The sequence below is a fragment of the Neopelma chrysocephalum genome, unplaced genomic scaffold (genome assembly GCF_003984885.1).
Source record: "Neopelma chrysocephalum unplaced genomic scaffold, ASM398488v2 Primary Assembly neopelma1_85, whole genome shotgun sequence".
Classification (NCBI taxonomy): domain Eukaryota; kingdom Metazoa; phylum Chordata; class Aves; order Passeriformes; family Pipridae; genus Neopelma; species Neopelma chrysocephalum.
Genome location: NW_020897747.1, coordinates 5,104,152 through 5,122,016, shown reverse-complemented (window position 1 = coordinate 5,122,016; position 17,865 = coordinate 5,104,152). Strand labels below are relative to the sequence as shown.

General features: G+C 41.9%; 1 protein-coding gene across 4 annotated transcripts in view; it reads left to right on the top strand.

Annotated features, from left to right (window-relative positions):
* The first annotated feature begins 4,794 nt into the window (after window positions 1-4,794).
* Window positions 4,795-17,865, top strand: part of SHOC2 (SHOC2, leucine rich repeat scaffold protein) — a 65,432-nt gene continuing 52,361 nt past the window's right edge. The window contains exon 1 of one of the 4 annotated variants that reach the window (XM_027692223.1): window positions 4,795-4,812. The gene's annotated coding sequence lies outside the window, so the exon portion shown is untranslated. Of the gene's footprint in view, window positions 4,897-5,370; window positions 5,484-5,565; window positions 5,585-17,865 lie in introns of those variants that run through there. The other 3 variants (XM_027692219.1, XM_027692220.1, XM_027692221.1) reach the window with 3 other exon arrangements.

The window sequence follows — 17,865 nt, the reverse complement described above, 5'->3', positions numbered from 1 at the left end:
TGACTCTCCATTTGTATAACTGAAGATTAGCTTCTTGATAGCCTGCTGGATTTGCAGTTTTCTCTTGAACTAAATAAACCGAAGAACTGCTGGCCCAGGGAGTGTTAGGACACAATGCATACTGGAAAAAGTTTGTGTGCGTACAAGTAAGAGAAAATAACTTCATGCATGACATTCTGGATGTGCTGTTTTAGTGTTGATATGTCCTGTCGTTCCATCTGGAAGAGCTCCTGTAAGACCTAGGAAGCCCGCTTAAAAAATTGCCAACAGACACAGATAGGTGGCTAATGAGTTGAAAGTTGAAGCTGGCAGGACAAAAATTGTTTTTTACACAAAGTTCTACAATCCTAAATCGTGCTGCTTGTTTTTGAGAACATAGGTACTCGGTCCTCTTATCATACATTTGCTTTGTAGAAAAAAAATGGAGAAAAAAGCAAAAATAACTTCAAGTAAGCAGACCTGGCTCTGAACATGTAAAAGGAACAGAGAGTAAAAATAGCAACATCTTACTGTACTGAGTCCTTCAACAGAGAACCACAATTTGAGGTTCTCCTTCTTTGCATCCTCCTTTGGTATTGCAAAGGCACCTTGCCCCAAGCAGAAGCTTTTGCTCCGGGGAGGCAGCCTCTGTTTTCAGTGGGACAGACCTTAGTGTCAGCCACTCGATTGCAGTATCAGCTTCTGGACATTGACAAGAGCTCTGACTGTCCACGTGCATCCTCCAGGCATGGTTTCTATGCCTTACTACCCTTCAGCTTCTGAATTGTGCCAACTGGTCCAGCCATCCCCGTCTTTGTATACTCATAATAAAGGCAGTGGAGCCAAAGTGACAATCAGGGGGAAGATAGAAAAGAATGACAAAGGCATACACTATCTTCATGATGGGTATGATGGTCACAAAATGAAGTGGGCTTGTTGTGCCATCATCCTTCAAAACATGCTTCTCTCTCCCAGAATAGAGACCCATTACAAACTTTGAATAAGAGACTGAAGCCAAACTTCTGATAAAGCAATTATTCAAAGGAAAAGGGATAGAATAGGGCAGGAAGATCTGATAGACTGAGGTGTAGATGAGAAGATAAAAACCTAGGACAGGGAACTTGGAGATTTGAGATGGGATAGAGGGAAATTGAGATACACAAAGAAAGAGAAACTGGGAATTAGAGGAGTTTTATGCTGAGACTGGCTGGTAAGGATCGGGCAGAATTCAGTTTGCCAGTACATGAAACAAGAAGGAAGAGTGAAGGAAGTCAGGGGGATAGGCAGTGACACAAAGAACCAGGTAAGAGAACTGAACTAGGACCTGGCGTAGGGAACCAAAGTTGGAGACCCTATTGGAAGTTAAGAAAGGAGAGGCAGCCTGGGGAAGGAACAAGTGATCCAACTCTGAAAGTGGAGGCCAGGCACAGGCAAAGGGGAAGGGAATGGAGTAGCAGGGAAGAGCTGTGGGAAGCAGCCCCGCACAGGGCAGAGCAGAGGGGTATGTGGGTGGAAAGGGGCCCAACGGGCTGTGCTCGCTGGGACATCCTGACTTGCAGAGCTGGAAGTGGAACAGAGCTTCCCTGAGGCTGGCCTTCATATTGGCTCAGCCAGCAAAGAATTTGCTTCTTGTGCTGTCTGCCCCAGCCTACGGTACAGAATTGACTGGAGCCGAGTGTCCTTGGACAAGGCAGCGGCAGCTGCCTGCCTGGGGGAGGAGAGCAGGCTTTCTTGTAGTTACATGACAAAAATTTTACAGTTGGGAGGAGGTAGTGAAAAGGCCACATGACCAAGAGAGAAAGGGTCAATTCATTAGTCTGGCAGCCACTAAATTAAGAAAAGGCAAGTGAGACTATTATATCAGAGGTATCTGAATTCAGTCAAAGATGATTCTGAAGTTGCTAGATTGATCTTGTGGTCGGCTTAAGCAAGTTTAACTAATTAATTGCTTTATTTTGGCTCATTGTGTAAGAGCTAGCTCTTAATAAATCACACTGCTTTGTAGAAATATGCTTGAAACAACTGTGTAAATACTGAATAGCCTTAGGAGTGGTCTTATGAATCCATTGAATAATCCAAATTCCAACAGTCATCCCCCTCCACTGCTGATCTAGATGGAGGATAACAGTCCTGTGCTGCTGCTTCTCTTTGAGTAAAAGGGACAGAAGTCTGTGTTGGGCACACAAAGGTGTCAGCACGGCTGATGACCCATGGAGGTGCTGTGATGCTGCATGATCTTGCACTGACAGTTGTCCTTTTCAGGAACACAGGGAATGCTACCAGTATTACAGGAACATTAGGAAGCTTGCAAAGCCAAGCCTTTAAAAGTTAGGCAATGTTCAAATGCAATTGCCAGTGAAACCTTAATTCAGAACCCTAATTCATTTGTGTGGATGGCAGTAATTCAAGGTCCTTGCACAGTCCTGTGGGTTTTCTGGGGCAATGAAGACGGAGGAACCTCTGACTTGCTGTCTGTGGAGTTATCTTAAGGAGACGTACTTAGTCACAGTACCACATGGTTCAAAATAGGGGGCCGTCAGCACAATCTCCTGATCCTGAGAGCCCCCTAACTAATAATTGTAAGGGTTGTGACTCTTATACTTGCCTTCTGCACTGGGACTGGTGTGCACCAATGAGATCTGGGGACAAACAGTACTGATGGAGACCGGGAGTCTGAGAGCTGAGCTTTCCAGCATCCAGTAGGAGGGTATAAAATTAACTACTCCATTTGTGCAGATTAAAAACAAATCTTGTGCGTATGAATTCTGCCTTTGCAAAAATGTCTGTTAGTTCTGATTGTTGGCACAAGTATTACCACAGTATTGGTCTAATCTTATTTGACATATTTAAGGGATTGCAGCAGAAGGGTGGAGTTACCAGTGTAAATTTCTTGGCTGATTCCTCATATAGTGACAATTGTCCTGCTCTGCTTTATATCAGCTTTTCAGTTTTATGTTTTGTCATGAAAAGAGCAAATCAGGGGTTTTGAGTATAAAGCAACATTTTTTTTTAGATTTCAGATCATAATTTTGAAAGCAAAGATAGTAGAAACAGAAACAGAATCTCTAAAAGAACCAGAGTAACATGTATCCTTTGTAAATACTTCAGTGCTAAGGCAATTGGGCAGTGGCACTTTGCACACAAAGAGCCTGAGAAATGTAAAGGTACATGGTCAACAAAACATTCAGATCCTCCCTACGTCTGGTGAATACACACTACAGTCTTTTATTACAGAAGAGTGTGTTCAAATAAGTCACACAAGGAACACTTCTTTCAGATTCCAAGCTTTCAGGGCAAAGCGTGTATTTCCATGTCTTGTAGAGGATTTTGTGCTGTTCACACTGAAGTTTTACTGAGTAATAACAACAAATAAATAGCCAGTCATTGTAATAAATATTGTCACTAGGAAATTACACTTAGTTTCTGCCCTGTGACCTACTATGCCAAAAAGTCAATTCTGCTTTTAATGCTGTCCAGCATTTATTAGTAAAAACCCATGTAACCACATTGAACTGCCTGGTTTGCCAAAGACTCACACAAAGGAAATTGGCAGAACCCAACAAATTGAATGTGGGTAGCCTTGTTTCACTGAAACCAACCTAGATGGTTGCCAAAAGTTGTAAAAAACCTGATGGAAATAGCAAAATCTCAGATTTGACTATCTGATGTAGGAAATAGCTACCAAATGGTTTTGATTCAGCCGAGGTGGCCGCTGTTTGTTTCAAACGTGAGCCAGTGGGACCAGTCCAGACCAGCAAGTACCAAGATCAGTTAGTAGACTCCCACTAGCTTGAATGTGTTTTAGAAATTAGAAAGTTAAGATACCACTGCAGTGCAGAATCTGTCTAGGTTTGAAAGGGGAACTGATTGCAACCACCTGAGAATTTAGCATTAAAAAGCTAAACCTTTCTCAGCAAAATACCAAAAGATCTGTTATAACAAGTCGTCAAAGAACTTGCTTTTAAATCCATCCAAAATCAAAGGACGAGTGATCACAGATGCTCTGCCACACTTGAGTGTACCTGTCTACACAGAGGTATGGCTGTTACCTTCTGAATGGCTGCTGCCATTTCTTGCAGCTCCTACATATCCCTTGCAAGGGCACTTTGGTTGTGATATCTCCTACAGACAAAACAGTCAGCACATTGGTCGGAGATCATAGTATTTGACAACTGGGGATAGTCCCGATTTTGTCAAAAAAGGAAATGTGGAAATGTCACAGTCCCCTGGCCCATCTCTTTGGCAATGTCTCAGTCCATAAAGGTGACTTGCAGCAAGAGCGGGGTGGCTATGCCATGAACACAGCACTGAGGAGAGTGACTTCATACCAGGTCATGGTATCAGAATTTCTGATCCTGCCTGTGCTGGGGGCAAGTTCTCCAGTTAAACTGTTGGAATGGCAGGAAAACACTTCCTGATTGTTGTAATACTTTAATTCGAGTTGCAGTCAGTCACCGGCGGAGCTGTGGGGCTGTCCTCCTCACCCGGGGGGATCTCGACAGCGGTGGCACCACGGCAGGTTCCACCGGGATGTGCGGAGCGCAGGGTCCCTGTCCAGGCTGCCCGGCGGGTGCGGGGCTTGCGGGACACGGGATCAGGGCAGAGACAGCGGGCAGACCTGCCCAGGGAGCCGGGGGGACGCTGGAGCGGGCCCCGGGAGCGCGCCGGTGCAGCCCGCACAGCCCCGGTCCCGCACGGCCCCGCTCCCGCCCCGCTCCCGCCGTCGCCAGGGGCAACGCGGCGCTTCCGCCGTAACCTGGAAGCGCTCGGTGGCCGCGGTCCCGCCCCGAGTGCCGCGGGAGGGCCGTGGGCGGGCGGTCCCGTGACGGCTCGGTGCGCACAGACGGTGGCCGGCAGGGCAGGGCCGGGCGGGCAGCGGGTGCCGAGCGCGCCGCGGGAGGATGGCGGAGCCGCACGGTGCGGGGCGGGGGCGGCGGGCGGGGGGCTCGGCGGGCAGCGGGAGGCGGGCGGGGGCGGCGGGAGGCCGCGGGCACAAAGGCGGGGAGGGCCGGGGCGCAGGTGGGGGTGGCGGGGCACCGGCGGGGTGTCCGTGCCCGCCCCCGCCCCGGCACGGCGGGGCCAGGGCAGGGGGGGCGGCTGATGGCCCCGCTGGCCCCGGCGGAGGGGCTGCCCCGCTCCCCCGCGCTGCCGGGCGATGGCATCGACCGCCACCACAACAACAACAACAACAGAAAAAAGAAAGGAGGAAGCTCCGTCTCACAGCCTCACCTCTCCTCCTCCCCTCCGGGTCCCGGTACCGGGAGCTGGCAAAGAGACATTTAAGGGACTTGTCGTGTGTGTAGTGGCAGTGGCGCTCAGGGTAATGATTACCGGCGTTCGGGTAATGATTACAGCTGCCTCTGCCCGTGTCAGTGCGGTCCCCCACCCTCGTATAGGCGTGAGACTCTTTTCCTGTTTCAGCCGATGTATTTATTGTGGCAGTTCTGATGGAGCCAGAGAGACAGAATCGCGTTTCAAAAGTCGTCGCCTTCCTGTCTAGCCAGGTGATTTTCCCGGTATTTAAAACAGAGAGGTGTGACAGAGAAAAGCGGTGTGACAGCTTCCCGCGTGTATTTGTGGCTGGAGAAGGCGTTTTCACCGAGTTGTACGTATCTTTCTCTGGGGAATGCCTCAAAAGCTGTAGTAACCTTAGTAAGGTGAACGGCTCTGTGTGTTGACTAAAATTGCGACTGGGTGTGAGCTATATGAAAATTCAGCAGAACTGAAGTGTGGTGAAACTGGGTTGCTGCTTGACGTGTCCATCTTATTTAGGAGCAGGTATGCACATGGAATAAAAAGTCACAATGTGTGAGAAAACAATTACAAAGTACCGAAATAGTACTGGTAATTTTTAAGTTGTGTATTTGAGATGGGACTGTGGAAGCATTCAGTTCTGCACATGTGCAGACACTTTTGAGGCAGAATATGCGTGATCAAGGAGTAGTAATTGTGTGTATTGTCACTGCTGCAGTACTTGATCGGGATTTTTTTGGACTATCAAAATAGAAATTAAGATGGTTTTAGTAATTACCTTCAGGTTTTAGTAATTACCTTAATTTTCTACTGTTTATTGTTTGCACATTTGACCTTATATATTTCTTTTACCTTCTAAACTGTGTGTTTTTATTTTTCTTTTTAATCACTAGTGATTATGGTATACTTCTATTTATAAAATCAAGGGCTTGAAGTAGGTGGTGGTCAAATTAAGTCACACTTATTTACAGCCATATTTCAGGCATATGTTGTATGGTGATCTTGATATAATCCTAGCCTGGTTTTGGGAAAGATTTACTGTATCTTATGAATTTGTTATTACACTGCTGTGCATACATTTTAATTTTAGTAACACCCTTATCCTCTTAATTCCCATTGAATGATTTGGATTTGACTATTTTGGTTTTCTGTGTAATTATTCTTTGCTCTGGATGAGTAAAATGGGAGATTATTGTACTAATTTGAAGCCAGATTCCTTTAATTTTAGGCTGTTTGTCAGCTGTCAGCATTTCTGTACGTGTGGCAAGGCAAAACATGTACATCAGGCAAAACTAATTTTATATATAATCTTGTAACACAGAAACATGATTCCAGACAAAGCTCTCCTTTGTGTCCACCGCCTTCCTTTGAGGAATAGCGAGGGATCCTCAAAGAGGATGCTGTCTTCTTCCACGTCCCTCTATCTGCTCTTTCTAGAAATGTTAAACAACCCCTAGCATTTTTTCTTAGGGGTGATGGCAAGGGTAGTGTCGATGAGCAGCGCTGATTGCGAATAGCTGCTCTTCCCGGTCTAGTTTTTCCTTTCCAGCGTAACAGATCTGTAAGGCAGGAGGTGCTGGGAGGGGCGTTCCTTTGTTATGTTGACACTTAAATCGCACTGACGGGTGTATTCTCCTCCAGGAATTCTGTGTGATTGAAGGAATTCCTTCAGACGAGGAATATTTTCTCCAGCTGTCTTCCTGCACTGTTAGCCTATGTACAGAAATTAATTGCTCGGAAGATCACTGCTGTGCGTGTGCCTTTTAGGAAACCCTTGGATTGATTGTTACTTGGCTGTGGCTTTCTAGAAAAGAATATTTCTGCTGGAGCAGGGTGTGTGTGGCGGTCCCGTTTTGTCACCGCGCGAGTCGGCGGCTGCTGACCTGTGTATGGCACCCATGGGATAGGTGTTTGGATGTGCCCGTGTGTGCTAATTGAATTAGGGCTGTCAAAGTATCTTCTGCGTATTTGGGATGAGAAGAGTCACCTTTTGTGATCCCTTCTTGACAAGCCTGAGGAAGCCCAGTAAATAACAAAGCTCTCTTTTGGGAAGGTTTACTGTGGTAATAAGGAAATAAATAAGGAAATAAAACTACGATAAGAGATCTCAGTGGTTCCAAAATACCATCGTGGAGAATTTGGGTGGGTGATAAGAAGGAGATGTTTCTCTTTATCAGCAGGTTCTCCTTCTTGTCTGAAGAAAGATGAAAACTTGCGCTGCCTTCTCCTCCTGCACACACTTGTCCCTTTCCATGGCCTGCTGTAGCCCCTGGGATGGCTCACCACGGTGCCCCCCTCGCCCCTGCCCTCCTCAGCACTGAAATTTGAGTGGCTCTGTGCTTTTCTGGGTGCAGGGTAGCTCCCGGCCCCCAGCCAGGAACCTGTACCCACATCCAGCCCGCTGTACCCTCCTGCTCAGCTTGGCTGGTGGCATTTCCCACCCAAAATGCTTCAAGGCTCATTGCTTTTGATTTCATCTTTCTGTGTGACAGCTTTGTGGATGCTCTTTTAATTGAAGCAACGCTTGCTTTCTGCTCTGCCGTCATAATACCTTGTATTTATTTTTTCCGGCTGCAACTGCATCTCAGAGGAGATATTTCTGTTTCTCCCTTTCTGGTGGGTTTGTGTGCGTGTGAGAGGGCTGGGGAGGACACGGTAGCGAAGATTGAACAGCCAGTTATAACTGATTGTACAGATAAAAAGAACCCTTGTTTATGTGAAAATTGTACTGGCTGACATAGTCTAGTCTGTTTGATACAGTAGTCTTGCTGTGTTACAAAATGGACTGGGATAAAATGTAACAGGTTGTTATAATAAGCAGGTAATGTTTGCAGTATTAGCCATTGCCCTTAATTTGCTTGTTTTTTGCTGCACTGCTTGGCCTTGACTGTGTTGTGAAATACGCATCACGTACTATTAAATCTGGGAATTCTGCGACATCAAATTTGGTTCAGTAAAAGCATTTGCAGCATGTCCAGGTCTCTGGATGAAAAACGAATATTAATTACTAAGAATTTTTCCATCATTAACCTCTAGGTAATGTATATTTTGTACAGAAATTATGTACAGTTTATAATCACTTTTTAAAAAGTGATTTTATACCAAGTAGTAATTTTAGACTGTTTTAAGATTGTCGCAGCTTAAGAAGTACTTTATCTGTATTGCTCTGCAAGAGAAATACATTGGAGAACAGAGCCCATCATATAATTGTGGACAGTGAGGATATATTAAGAGGCTGTGAATTGGTGTAGATAAATACTAGGATGCTCGGTCATAGAACTTCTTAAAACAGTCTGGCATGCCTGTATACTTGGTTCTTTTAGTATTGTTTTACCATTAAGGTGTACACGTTAAAAAAACAAAAAAACCCAAATACTTGAACCTATTTGTTTGTTTTTTGCTTTCTCTGCAAAAGCATAGCCTGTGTTCTCAAAGTGGATGTTCACTAAGTGGGTGCTAATTTCCACTCTTGCCTCCCTTTGTCTTACAACAGGTGCCGGAGAGTATTTTTTTTTTGCCACAGGAAATTGTGTACCCCGTTTTCATTTATTATTTTTTTAGCCTAGTTGAAAGTTTGCTGCTTGTGTGTTGCTGGTGGTGGGGTTTTGTAGAGAGGAGCTGTGCCTCAGCCCTATTGCTCGTCCTGTGAAACATGTGACTGGTGCTCGCGTTAAATTGGTTGTAGCTTGCCCTTACCTTTGCTATGCTAATCCTCTATGTGCTTTTGTCTAAGAACGTCTAAGAACGCTTCATATTCTAAGTATGAACACCATGTATGGTGTGATCCAGCAGGCAGTATTTCCATGGAGCCCAGTTGATCCCGTAGATATTGTATCCGGTTCAGTGGACCTGCCTACCCTGTGGTCGGAGGCTTTTTGTTATGCATGCATCCTAATTGTTCTTTCTGTTGGCATTGTACGTAGACTGAAGGGGCTGTGCACCAATGCAAATAGCCTTTCTAATACCTTACCATTTGCATTATAATGGCTGCATAAATATTGCAGCACATCTCAATTCACTCACTGCTTTGACTGCTCGGCTTTAAAATAGGTTCTTTCTGTAGCACAGATCTTGTTCGTGGTTGGTATTGCTTTGGAGAGGGGTTCTGAAGTGCATCTTTATTAAATAGTGAAGCCTGTTTGCGATGAGGTGCAATTTTAACTTAGCTATGTTCTAGTCTCCCACTCCTTTCAGCCCACAGGTTGATACATGCACTTGGAGGCAAAAAGAAATTCAAGCTTGAGCAGTTTTTTACCAACTATTTCTAAACTCGCTATATTTGGGGTTGCAAAACATGTTTGCTTGAGATTTGGTTTTGCATTAATTCCAGAAATCCTATGGATGTCTGTGAGAGTATTTTGTGCCTAAGGAATGTGAAACATTGTGCCACCATTGTTTTGGTGCTGAAACGTTTGTTGACTTATGACTAACTACACCAGAAGCACCCCAAATTTCCTTTGAAAGTGTCAATACCGTGATGTGACTGAAAGCAGACACTCTTTTTGGGAACTGGTGGCAGATTGCCATCACCTGTCTGTCAGAAGTTTGCTTTACAGAGTTGTTAAACAGAGCAGTGATTGGTATCACTTCTTGACTTTTAGTGATTAGTAGATGCATAGAGACTTTTTAATATCGCAGGATGCGAGCTTTTAAAGATGTGAATTAATTTCTTGTGGCTATAGTCTTGTTATTAATATAATTATATAAATTTTGGGAAGGGTAATACATGAAACTTATCTCTATTTTTTGGCTAATCAGTTCTAATCCTAGGGTTTGCTCTGTCTTATGTGATTTAGTGTGTGAGAACTGCAGCAAGAAAGCTATATTTGAATAAAATGTTAGTATTTCTTTTTAATGTATCTGATGTTAGTAGCTTGTCAGTCTTCCACTTGTTTGTATACATTAAAATAGTTATTCAGGTTAAGGATAAGCTGAATGACGTTGTTAGAATTAAAGTTACAAAAAAAGTTTTCTGAAACAGTAAGTGATAGTATTGCAAGAATCTGAAATTTACTTGGGATTTCTGTATGATGATTGATGATTCACTTACATATGAAGTATTCTGTGTAGTGCTACAGACAACATATGTATTACAATAATACAGTATTTTTAACATTTATTCTGTCAAAAACTTGTGTCTGCTAGAGGTTTAGAATAATTATTTTTAGTGATGGTCATGAAAATGAAAGGTTAAATAATGTTATGTGAAAGAATAAAAAAAATCCTGAAACCCTGACACCTGAGAACCCTAAGCTGTAGTATATCTATACTTTATGTATAGATATATATGGAATTTAATTATCCATTAGATATTACAGATAATGTTGGTTTAGTATCTGAAAACTACTTTGGGATTTGCTATTGTACTTAGATCTATGTTTTCAATGTCTCCATCCTAATAGGACTTCGTATTACATCAGAAATTGAAGAGTTGTTTCATGAGAGTCTGAATGGTCAGAGTGATCCATTGGTCTGGCATGTTGTGCTGACTGGGAAGAAAAAGAAGTGTATTTATTACTTTTATGAAGAAATACCTGACTGGCAGCCAAAACGACCAGGGCCTGATATTTGTTTGTAGCCGAGGTGAAGCAGTGATTGTGGGGAGTCTCTTTTCCTTTCTCTTGCCTGTGTCCCAGTCATCTAAATCTTGGCAAATAGGGGATTTTGCTCTATGTATATTATGAGGCTTCTATCCTGTGACTGGCAGTAGTGGTAATCTGTGTAATTATAGCATGTGAACTGTCCAGTCTTCTGTATAATAAGATTTCTCGCTGTTGTAATTTTTTGGATGCTGAAAGTTATAATCTGTTTTGTAATACACAGCATTAATCGTGGTTATTGAGAATTATCATGGGACGAAATACTCATGTTCTGTCGAAATACTTAAATCAAAAATATATTTTTTTTTTTTTTACTGTTTGCACTGTTGCATAGATTTTTTTTTTTAACAAAGCAATTCAGTGTGACACTGTAACTTAAAGCTTGTATAGCACAGTGGTGAAGGTTGTAGTAAATTTGTAGGTGATTGGCTGAAGCTCTTGTATACAGTGCAACTGCAGGTGCTGAGTAAAGTGCATTGTGCCGTGGAAAGGTTCAGGGTCTTAGCTGCACTTTTATTTTTTTTATCTGTTAGAATTAATCTAGCAAAAGACTGGAGTTTGTTCCATTCTCATAAAAAAAAATTAAAAAACTCTTATAATCTCTCTCAATGCTTCTCTCAACAGCCCCCCATCAACCTCAGCGATCCAAGGCAAGGAAATAATTGCGTAATCGTTAATCTCTTCATTAGATGAACAGTTGTATTTCTGAAATTGTGATGTTAGAGTTTTGTGCTCTTTTATATTCCCCTTCCCCCTCCACTGCAGAAAAGCAGAACTGTGCATTTCTTTTAATTCTAAAGGATAACTTCACAGACAGGAGTCTTTTGCAGATTGCCGTAAATACCAGCTCCTGTTCAGAGCTGTAGTTGCACGGAGTCACTGTGTGTAGCAAAGAGAAAATGACTTCACTGGCAAACTATATGGCTCCTGGAGGCATCAGGTGGCTTAATATGTAAACAAAAGTCCACAGCAGTCAAAAATAGATCTTTATAAAAAGAAATAGTGCAAAAAAGTGACCTCCTAAACAAGGAAGTGAAGGGCTACCAGAGAATCCATCTGCATAGTCCTGCAAAATGCTGATCATAGCGGAATATGAAGGACTTAACATGAAAACCCATTTTGCTGTTGCTTCTGACATAGCACTTAGAGAATATGACTTTTAAAAATGTTTCTTGTAGAGAAATGACTGTACAATCAAAGGGTCTAAAGCCAAGAAAAATCCTATAAAATATGCATAAGTTGGAGTGATTTGAATAATTTTCTTATTGAAGGGATGGATGGGTTAAACGAAGCCTCAGCTCAAATGTTCTTGTTAATATACTAAACCTATGCCTATTACTTTTCTAATAGATCTTAAGATCTAATGGCTATTGTACAGTACTTACAAAGCCTAAAATATTTCTTCCTAAAGAGAATTTTATAATACTGGCACTTACATGAGTTCTATTGAATTTAAAATTCTAGATGATTACTTTTCATAAAAAGGGAAATTTATGTTAGTAAATAGCATGAATTAAGATACCTGGGAACTTGTCTTTGTGCAGCAGATTTTGTTTTGGTAAGTCCCTTTAGCTCTTTTTGAACTCTTAGGCAGTGTGCAGATGATGACAAATTTCAGGTTATCATATTTATTTTTCATGGTGGGCTACATATTTGCTTTTTGGGATATTCAGAAAACTGTTTGGCAGCTTTCTTTATAGCATATTGTGTGTGGCAGGCCTAGTTAGGAGGGAACAAAAGTTTAAATATTATGCCCATGAGTTGTAATTCACAAAATACATAAAACAACCTGGATTTTTTTTTTCCCATGGCTTCATCCATAAATTTATTTTCTGTGTTTTTCGGTCATTGTTAGGAACATTTTTTACAGTAGTAATTTCTCTTCTCTCTTTTCTGTAAGAAGTCTTCAGATAAATGTTGGTAGTTATTTTTGCTTTTAAACTGTATCCTGTCTTGTCTTTTAAAACTGTCTCTTTGCAGTCCAGCTCTTTTGAGAAGCCCTAAGTCATACCCAAACAGATACCGAGGTTTCAGTTACATGCTCTCACTGTAGTATCATGTTTTCTTCTTCTAAACCAAGATGCTGTTTATTGAACCAATTAGCTGTTGGGTGCAAGCCAGAACTTTCTCCTGAAATCAGAATTAATGAATAAACAAATTCCACTGGAAGGATTTCTATTCTCCACGGGCAGTGACAGTTAACGTGTGACAAGGACGCGGTTCATACCCTGCAACCTCAGTGCCTCCGTGTGTCTGGGTCTGTACTCGGCCCTGCCAAAATCAGTGGGGCAAACTTCTGAGTGTGGATCACACGTTTGCATCATATATTTGATGGTATGCCTGTCTTGGACTGTTTTTGAAACCATTCCAGCTCTTCTGTAGTCAGCAGATGGGATGCATACGCCTTCATTAACAAGCAGTTAACTCCGCTGGTACGACTGAATTTTCATCACGCTCCGGGTCTCTGACTTGGCTCTTTCTGCATTCCAGCTCCCACTGTTTGTTCTGCTCTCTCTAAGAAGAAATCCACAGTAGCGTTACATGCTCCTGCCCTCCTGTGGTAACGAAAATCCAAGTGTTTTTCTCAAAATCGGGTTGTGTAAAAATAAAAGAGAGGAGAATAAGGAACTGGTTTTTCTCTTCTGGAGCAGCTGCTCTCATCTCAAGATGTGCGTTTGATTTTGGTGAAGTGTTCTGCTTCAAAAGCCCTGAGAAAATCATAGTTATTTCTGAAGTTGCTGTTGCAGTATCAGAAAAACATTGTAGCCTTTTATAGTTTTGAATTAACTTACTATGATATGCACTATTCCTTTTGCATTAGAGCAGAGAAACCAAGGCACAGAAATTACAGGGAAGATTTTTATCAGCAGCAATGGCAGTGGGATTGCTCTGCCTTCCCTGCTGTGAGCTGGTGGGAGCTAGAACCCAGTTCCAGCATGTGCCTTGGGGAGCCTGCCTGGATGGGTGACCCATGCCAAGGTCACCATGGTTAAGAAACAGAGGTGGATCCCAACCCCGAACTCCTCACTCCTTCCAGACAAGTGCAAGATGGAGCAGGGCAAACAGATGTGAAACCATTACTGCTGGATATTAGTGCGTTAGATCTTTGAACATGCGGTGTGGTAACCAGTAGTCATGTGGCCTGAAAGGATCCTGAAGTGGTTATAGTCTGTATGTGACCTCTTGTTTCTTTAATGATCCTCTGTATTAATAACACTAAAAGAAACCTGCTCTCATCTTAGGTTCAAAGCTAATGGTGTATATAAACTAGGGACATACTACCTCAGTCTCTATAGACAAATGTTTATGTGTTATTCTCAACCTGTAAAGTCTTGGAATGAGAAATCTGTGTTTGTCACAGCTTTCACTCCTGTGATTTTCAGTGTCTACTGAGACTGTGTTTTTTTTTCTTTTTTCTTTTCCACTTAAACCTGCATTATGTTATCAGGGAGACGTTCACAGTTTGCACACTGTTGGTTCTTTGGACCAGCTTGCTGGCTCTCTTTCAAAAATATTTAATATAAACTGATCAGTTGTATACCACGGTAATCTGAAAGTATGCTTTAGAGCTGCTGCTACTGATTTTCTCATTGTTTTGTACTTTTACAGTGTAATGTTTGGTCCCTCTTCATCTTTGAAGACGCATAATTAACAGTGAAAATACATTACGTTCAGTTCCAACAAAAAGAAATGGTCCAGAATAAATTTATGTAATTTTGGCTGTAAATGTCTTATTTTGTGACAGAGAAACAAGTTAATGCAAGGCAAATGGGTGTATAGAGCCTGAAAACTACTCATTGCTACTGCTTGTGTGTTCCTTTATCCTGAGGTAGCATGAGGTATCCTGCCTCTGTTCATCTCAATGCACACATTCAGGTATGTGTGCATGCCTGAACTTTTTCCAAGTAACTGGTGTGCTTGCACCATTCAATTACACTGTTAGCAAGTCTGTCTAGAGGTATAAAGTTTTGAAATACAAGTACGGGGAGAGAGCATGGAAGGGTTTGTATGTGAGTGCTACTTTCAATATGCTGTTTCTGAATAGAAATTGATAATGATTTGAACTTTCTCATGCACTTTCTCAGTGATAAAGTAGTGACTTGTATGTCATATGAAAAGCAAAGGATGATGAGCTACAGAGAGTTCTGCTTGGGTTGTGTGTGGCTGTAAAAGCTCACGGAATTTCAAGTTGTCTGTTTAAGTGCAGAATGTAAAATGACTGCTCAGACCCTTTAAATCCCTTTCAAGAATAAGCTTTCTTTCCTCTCTAAGAAACTTTCTCAAGCAGTGGAGGGTGAGATGGGCAACAGCCCTGGATATCTTAGTTATGATTTTTATGTAAATTCAGTGTTGTATAACCTGGTTTATGAACTACATGAGAGACCAAGGAACTAGTTATCAAGTCTTCTTTTGTGGGGTTCTATTTTGATGGATCTTCCACATGTACAGCAAGTGTGCGTATGTATTCATGCAGTACAAATGTGCTGCTCCTCGGTTACCAAAAGTGAATGGGCAGAACTTGATTAATAGAATAAAATTAATTATTCTGGAAATGTTACTTTTTGCCCAGTTTTTGGCCACTTTTCAGGTAGCTACTTCAAAATAAGGTTTTCATTGATCCATTGTACAGATGACAATTCCAAAACCCCAACGCTTAGGATTCGTTTGGAGTCTCATTTTCCTTGCTGCCAAAACTCTAATTACCAGCTTGCAAGCACTGTAAGTTCTCCTATCAGACTGGTTGTATGGTCTGTTTTCTTAATCTGATCTGATCATGGGCACTTTACATTTGAGACTACTGTTTGGTTTTGATTATTATTATTATTAATATGCACTTTAGCACTGCCTAGTGCTAGCAGTCTAGTGTAAATAAAATGTCCCAGCTCGAAAAGCAGTGATAAATGAAAGCTTAAACATGTGATCACAGAGCAGACTAATTAGCCAGTGGAAAGAAGTTGGTTCTTTTAAGTTAAGATTTTCATTTGCCTTTAAGGGTCACTTTCAGTATGAGGTGTTCTAATATGCTGACACCATTGTAATTATACCATTTTATATATATCTATATCTAAAGGAGGTGGGGAGAATTTGCACTATTTGTGAAGTTCACAAAACTCACTTGTGGATCACTCCCAGCTTTATTTTGATACTTCTGATAGCAGGTAGTGGTTCTTGAAGAAATCATGTGGCTGTTATGCAAATCTTATATTTGAAACAATATCTAGAAATAATAAATAACAAATTGAGAGCTCCTGATGATAATACAGGTGAGGAAGAAATTTTAACAGGAACAGATGGTATTTTTTCTGCTGAATTTAGATTTGCTGTGTTAGCTCTTTTTATTTAGTATTCAGTCTTTTGTATCTCTGTTAGCAGCTTCATATGTTGTATGTGCAGGCATGGCTGTTATGTTGGAGCGTGCAGGGCAGCAGAGCTTGGTAGTGGTCCACAGGTCAGAACTGCCTTGCAGGGCAATGATTTGCTTCCTTTTTCTGAAGGACAGGTGGAAGGTCTATTTGGGCAAGAAATACTTTGGGCACTGAACTTTTTCTTAGATAACACTTCGTAGCCCCATCTAGACATACCAATAGCATGACCAAAGGATGGAGGGGATAGACATTTTTCCAGCAGATTCCTACAGTTTTGGTGTGTTCGTAAATGTAAGAGAGGAAGTGGATCCATAAAAGCATCCCTTGAAGATATCACATTCTTCTGGGGAGCACAAATCAAAATAATAATTCATCGATAGATGCTAGAAGTAGGAAAGAGATGGTGCTCTGTATGATCATGCTGAATGCAGCCTGCAGTGATGAGCCTGACTGTTGGCAGGGATCATCTGGTCTGGATTTAATGGTAATGTTTTTTGCTCTGTAAAATAAGCTAGAGATAGGTTCTGAGAGAAGTGAGCAGTGAAGTAGTATCATCTGCACAGATCTGACGAGGAATTTGGGAGTTAGAGGACAGCACACAGTGTTTCAAACAACAGAGGCTGTGGTTAAAACCTCTTTTTATCAGTTGTGTTTCCAACTGGTAGTCCTCACAACCACATATCAAATTTAGACTTAGCAAACAAGAATCATTTAAAATTAAAATTTCCTTTTTTGCGTCATGTCTGAATTTGATCCCCATAGGATGGTGATTTAATATAAAGTGATTTTATGTGTATATTCATTAAAAAAAGAATTAAAAAATGTATGTTTATAGCATTGAAGTATACTTGAATACTAAGCCAGTACTGACAATATCAGACTAGTTATGTCACTCTCTGTCCATGTAACAATTACAGAAGCTTTTGGTTTGGTAGAAATTTGTGCAATACAAACAAGTGATATTCAGCTCTTCAGATTGCAACTTCTTCTCCACCTTCTGTTTGAAGAATTACTGTCAGACAATGTAAGAAGGGGAGGAAGGAGGAATTGTGGGGGAGAGAAGCTGCCCCCGTTTGCACAACCTTATGTCCAAGGAGCTGGAGGCTGGTAGGGAGGAGGAGGTTTCATCAGACACACGCTTATCCTTTAGCCCTGCATAGGAATAAAAGACTTGATGTAATTGGTCTGTTTCTTGCCTTGCAGCAAAGGGAAGGGATGGAGTAAGGCTTGGGACAGGGTGGAGGAATACAGCACTGGCATGTTGTGCCTTGCTGGGAAGGTGGCATTGGCCGTGCCCTGTTGCAGGGTTCATACCAGTTCAGGTCCTGCTCCACGTATCTTTCCTACCTAGTTCTGTTGTCCTGCCTGTCTGTCTGCTACTGCTCTCTGGTTGTTATTCCTATACATTGTCATACTTACAGTTCCTTGCAGCCTGTACCCAGTACTCCTGTCCTGCTTCAGGTAAGTGCTGGTGGTTGTCATCTCTCTTTTACCTGTACTTGTGTTCATTCTCTTTTTGTGATCCTTTATGTTTTTCTTGGAATGACATTCCTGTGCTTTTTCTTCCCTTCCCACTATTTTGAGAATGGTTGAGTAAAAAAGGAACAAATCAGTAGCAAGTATTTCTTAAAAGTAGTTAATCAACTTCCTTGGTAAACTGATTTTTA